Raw genomic sequence first — 6,525 nt, forward strand, 5'->3', positions numbered from 1 at the left:
AATTCATTAGAACTACGATCTTTTTTTTTTTTACACCGTTATTCTTTTTTTATTCAGTAGAGCTGTTTTTGAATGCTTTTGTGTATTTATATATGTTTGCTATTAAGTTATCAGCCCTAGTTTTGCCATCTTAGTTTATATAGATGTTTTATCTAGGTTTTGTGTCTTCTATTCCTTTAAGGTACAATGCGGGATATTAAAAATTTCATAGATGCATTGCTTTCAGTTGTTAGATTGTGTATGTCAATCCCATTGATGACTCAAACACCTTTTTAAAAGTTACATTGTTGCTAGAGAACACGTGCAATAACACGACCCTTGTGGAACTAGAACTCCCAGCATGCCGTGGCTGCTGCAGCATTCTGGGATGTGAAGTTCCACAGAGGGGCATACTCGTACTGCTTTTTATTGCATATTCAAATCTTTTTCCTCATTTCAATCAGTATTTCTAGCTGAACGTTTTTCTGAACTTTTAAAAGGTTAGTAGCGTCAGTTTTATTCATAGTTGAGATGTTATGGAATCCCTTCTACCAGCTGCTATTTGTTCTTATTTAGTCATGTTGCTTTAAACTGTCAACTTTTATACACTACAAATAAAGTTTTACTTCTCTTTTTATCAAATCTGCTATTGTCTCCTCTTTAATTGACGTCTTTAGGTCAAATTAAATGCTAAATGGTTATAGATGACATTTGAACGAACTGGCAGACAAGAAGGTTAATGTCACATCTTTGGGCTCAGCAGTCACCCATTGTCCAGCTCACCACTTTTTTCAGGTCCGCTTTTAAGATTTTGAAATCCTTTGTCAGAAATTGTGCAACACTGCATCTAAGAACGTCACGTTTACATATAGAAAGTCAAAAGTCAAGGTTTTCTTTTTAGGTCCTTTAGCAATAGTTGTGAAGAACTTTCATAGACTTGTCATCAACAGCTTCACCTAAAGTGAACCGAACATGGCCTGAAATTTTGTAAAGCGAACAGTGTAGGAAATTTTCCATACCTGCAATTACCTCTGCTAGTCATCAGAGTAATCCGACCCTTAAAGGGGAGTTCCGGGCACAAAAAAGATTTTTTTTTTTTGTGCCCCTCCGCTAGGTATGCCGCACCTGAAAAGGAATTGGATAGTTATTTTTTTTTTTTTTGTTTACTCACCTTTTTATTGACGATCGTAAATACTCACCTATGACAGCTTCCTCCTCCAGCGCCGCGGCTCACCCCGTCACTTCCTGCCTCGCGATGATTCCTGGGAGCTAAACGTCATAGCTCCCAGGAATCAATGCGCCGCACCGGCCCCACTCGTCATTTCCGGGCGACGCCGCATTCCCCTGCTAAACAGCTTCTGGGCATGCCCAGAAGCTGTTTAGGAATGCGGCGCCGCGCCGGAAGTGACGAGAGGGGCCGGTGCAGTGCATTCTGGGACACGAAGACGTGGAAGAAGACAGAGAAGAGGACCGCGCCGGCTTCAGCTGCCCACAACCGAGATGGAAACGCTGTGGAAGAAAATTTCTAAGTAAGTATTTCTTCTAAAAGGTAAGTGCGAACCGGGACAGATCAGAGGCTAGCCATTGTGGAATGTGCTAGCCCTGACTGTCCCGGGGGTATGTTCAACAAAAAAACGTTTCTCTGCCCGGAACTTCGCTTTAAAGTGCTACTAGAAAAACAAACATGTTATACTTACCTGCTCTGTGCAGTTGGTTTTGCACAGAGCAGCCTGGATCTTCCTCTTCTCAGGTCCCTCTCTCCTGTTGAGTGCCCCTACAACACACAGCTTGCTATGGGGGCAGCCGAGCAGCAGCTCCGTGTCCATTCAGCCACAGAGCTTTTTTTTTTTTCTCTCTCGCTCTCTCGCTCTCTCTCATATCAGGGAGATCGCTGTACTAACGTCACATAGTCCAGCGAGCTCCTCCTCAGTGGGCTGAAAGGGGAAAAAAAAAAATGATGGTATGTACCAGGTTTAGATCCCATGCATAGTCGGTCTATGGGGGTCTCGCCTCCTGCACAAATTGTGCCTAAAGTGAAATTGTGGCCGGATATTCAGTCTAACTATTCTTAACAAGCAGTAAAACGAACCTTCAATGACCTCTGTAACAGTAGACACTGTATGCGATGCATACTAACTCATTATGCGTTTCTCTTGCAGGGTGAAAAAGGAAAAAAAAAAAAGGGTTTACAACCTCTTTAACGGCGTGGCTGTTGAAAGCAAGGTGTTGAGGGATAGAGGTCTCTCGGATTCGGTGATTCCTACCCTTTTGAAGGCCAGGAAGTCGACATTTAGGAAGATCTATCATCGTACGTGGAAATCGTACATTGCATGGTGTGAATCGCTGCAGCTGCACCCTCACTTGTTCTCTATAGCTAGGGTTTTGGCCTTTTTACAAAAATGTGTTGAGCAGTTCTTGGTGTTGGGCACTATCAAGGGCCAGGTGTCGGCCTTGGCTATTTACTTCCAACGTCCATTGGCTACTCAGTTTCATTTGCACTTTCATTCAGGGGGTGCGTCATCTGACTCCTCCGCAGAGATCCTTGTTACCGCCGTGGGATTGTAATCTGGTTTTGTCTGTTCTTCAAAAGCCTCCTTTTGAGAATATTAGGAAGATTTCTCTGCTTTCTTAGCCACTAGGAAGGCAACCTTCTGCGACAATTACTTCTGCCCACAGAGTCTCTGAGTTGGTGGCGCTGTCCTGTCGTTCGCCTTATCTGGTGGTCCACAAGGATAAAGTGGTCCTCCGACCTAATCTGACTTTTCTCCCAAAGGTGGTGGTGTCGGATTTTCATCTGAATGAAGACATTGTTGCCTTCCTTATGTCCTAAGCCTAAACATCACAAAGAAGTTGCCTTGCACTCCTTGGATGTGGTTCGGGCGATGAGGGTTTATCTGACAGTTACTGAGTCCTTCAGAAAGTCGGACTCTTTGTCCTTCCGGACGGTCCTCGCAAAGGTTTGGCTGCGTTCGCTGCGACCATTTTGAGATGGATCAGGCAGATGGTTGTTCAGGCTTTTTCAATCAAGGGTCAGGTTCCTCCTTTCCCTGTGACAGTGCATTCTACTAGAGCGATGAGTGCCTCTTGGGCTTTTCGCCATCAGGCCTCTGTTTGTAAGGCAGTGACTTGGTCGTCTGTAAACACCTTTTACTAAATTTTACAAGGTGGATTTGTTGGCATCTTTGCATGCCTCTTTTGGCTGCAAGGTTTTGCAGGCTGCTGTTTCATAAGAGAATGTTTTTTTTGCTATTCTCTTGGGGGTCTCTTACCTGGGTGAGCTCCTGTTGTTTAGTTGAGCTCCATGTTGCCCGGTTTTAGCCTTTTGGAGTTGAAGTTACTGTCTGTAAATAAATCGTGTAGCACCCTACAGGTAGGTGCTAGGTAAATATATAGTGGGCCTTGTCTGCCTAACAGCAGGACTGTGATTTGTTGGGTAGGGTGTCAGGGCTTCCAGATGTGCCTGCTGAGAGGAGAAGTATCCCCACTGGCTCCTTTGAGAGGTTTCTCATAGGGCAGTGTGGGAAGCCCAATAAGGGGACACATCCCAGCTTGAGAGAGAGACCAGTCCCAGGAAAGCCTACACAGGTTGTGAGTACTGAGGATTGCCCCTGGGGGTTTGCCTGAAGTTAGAGGGGAACCACTCTGGAAGAGGTTCTGGGATCCAGTGTCAGCTAGCTGTAAAGGGGGTACCTAGGTTGAGGACCCTGAAGTTTTAAAGGGGGCACCGGGAGTCTGGGCCCTGAATTGTACAGTGTGTCAGTAAAGCGACAGTTACAGAGTTCTACAAGATACTACCTCAAGCTGTACCAAGTGGGCGGGACAGTATTTAGTGACTTCCACAGCATAGCAGTGTTGGGAGTTCTATAGGTCTCAGTCTTGGATCTACAGGACTAGAAGTCGGGGATTCAACACTTTGGTTATACAGAGTGTTCTTAGAGTCAGTGAGCGTTGGCTGGTGTCAAGGAAGCGCCAACGGGCATTTTTTAGTAATAAAGTCCCACATGTAATTAGTTCAAGCCTCAAGGAGTATTCCACTCATTCCTTTCTCCCATCCCCTTTAAATTAAATAAAAACAACAAACAAAGATGCCGGAGTTGTCACTGCTTCGGTTATCACACCCAGGGCCACAGCTCACATGGGCTGGAGAGAGTACCGGTTCTAAGGGCAGATCCACATCGGGCCACAGGCCTGGAAAACTTGCTACAATCGTAAAAGATACAGTGCCACTGATAATAGGATCTGTGCAAATAAGCAATAAAGTGCTTATATGAAAGGTGCTTGGTCAATTGGTAAAGTGCTTATATAAGGGCTGACAAAAAATTACTGTCTGGTTGCATTTTTCCTACCCCTCATTGGGACATCCCACTCAGCTCACGGAGATGAGGCTGCATCTGTCAATGAACGATAGCTAAAATAAGATTTTACCGTAAAATCTTTTTCTCTGATATCCATCGACAGTCGAAGCACCCACCCCTCTGGATGGGGATGGTTCCTTTTGTCTTCACTGCTTGCAACTAAACTAATGTGCTGGGCTGTGGCAGTGGGGGTTATGCCTGGAGGGACAGCCCCGTGGGCGTGTACATGTTAAAAGTTTTGTACTGCCTAGACTACTCCTGCAGGTGGCAGCATAACCCACTCAGCTCACAGAGATGAGGCTGCGTCTGTCGATGGACATCAGAGAAAAAGATTTTAGGGTAAGATCCTACAAAAAATCTTATTTTTGCAGCAGCTTAACCCACCCTATTACCTGCTCACAGCAGTAACCCAGTAGCTCAGCTCCCCATGCTTCCCCTCCCAGCAGTGAAATTCTGCTCTGGCAATTCAGCAAGTTCCACTTCCCCCCCCCCTCCTAGCTCAGCTCATATTGTTTCCCATTTTTGACAGTGATACAGCTGCTTAGCCCACTCCCTCCCTCCTCAACCCCAAAGTGATTGATTGTAAAGTCTAGTTTTTTGCCTACAAAAATAACAAACATGTTATACTTCCCTCCTCTGTGCAGTTGGTTTTGCTCAGTGCAGGCCGGATCCTCCTCTTCTCGAGTCCCTCCCTCCTGTCAATTGCCCCCATAGCAAGCAGCTTGCTATGGGGGCACCTGAGCCGGGTCACAACTCCCTGTGTCCATTCAGACATAGAGCCCCAACCCTCCCCCTTTCTCTCTCCTAATTGGCTAGCTGACTTCGACAGTGGCACCGCTGCTGTTTCTCAGACATTTAGGAGAGAGAATCTCAGACAGCAGGGACACTCGTGGACATCGCTGGAAAGATTAGGGGGGGCTACTGCACACACAGAAGGCTTTTTATCTTAATGCATGAAGATAAAGTTTTTATAACTCCTTTAAAGAGGTGCAGATCTACCTGAACAACATGGGAGAAGTAAAAAAAAAAATCACCAGGCCCAGTGTCGCCTCATCACACCTGCTATAAACCTGATTGCTGTACTACTGTGCCGCAATTGCATTCAAAAAGTGCACCAAACCCACGGGATATAATAGTCTATGGCTAAGTGAAGGAAAGCTGCAGCTACACTGCACTGCACCCTTGGTGTGGGTAAACTGCAGGGCATCAGTGTGAAAGCAGCCCTATACTATTATGCCCAGTGTATGACTTTCACTGACCTGAAGATCTCATCTTTCCTGCTGCTGGAGACTGCTGGCTGGGATAAGAGGTGGAGTGCAGTTGGTGTCACTCAGCATGGGAGAGGCGGCAACAGCTTCTGCGGTTCTTGCTGTACAGCTCCAACTTTACAAGTAGTCCCTCTCCATTGTACTTGGTTTGATGCTCTGGAATGGCGGGTCAGCAAGCCCAGACCACAAGCTACAGGTTGCTGACCCCCTGTCTTAGACCTTTTGGATGGCACTCATTAAACCTTTATATGTAGAAATGTTTCAATGCATATTCCCTTTAGGTTACCCATAGTCAAAGCAGTCAGGCATTCATCCCCGCCCCCGCTTATCTAAGTGGGAACTCTGGTGATCATGAATGTTTTTTTTTTTTTTTTAATCCACTTAATCTGTAGTATTAATATGCAATCTGTAGCATTCAACTGGACTTAGATTGTAGACGTTTCTTTGCTTCTCCAAGCCACTTCTTCATGTCTAATGAGTGTTAGGAAAGGATCTCCACTGTTTATATCTAACTTGATTTTACCATAAAAAGGCAGATGTTATGTTCGAAGTACTTGAAGCATGAAAGAGGCTATCTACATACATCAAACTGGAACAACCATCCCTGAACAGAGGTGGTGGTCTTTGACACCAATACCATCATTTCACATAGACAGTACTGTTGTTTTACCCCAGCTATTTGACAACCATTAACCTTCAGCCATGTAAATTGAAGGAGTAGCATTTTATGAAGACTTTGACACCAATGGGAATATGTAACTAGTACAGGGGATAGTTCCACAATTTTCACACCTCCCCACCGGTACAAGAACATCTAAAACACAAGAAAAAGTGATTTAACCGGTTGCCGACTGCTCACAGTATATTTACTGCGGCAGTCAGCCCCGGCCAGGCAGAGTGACTGTCTACGTCGCTCTCCTGTC

This window comes from Pelophylax lessonae (genome assembly GCF_965119305.1).
Source record: "Pelophylax lessonae genome assembly, chromosome: 4".
In the NCBI taxonomy this organism is placed as follows: Eukaryota; Metazoa; Chordata; class Amphibia; order Anura; family Ranidae; genus Pelophylax; species Pelophylax lessonae.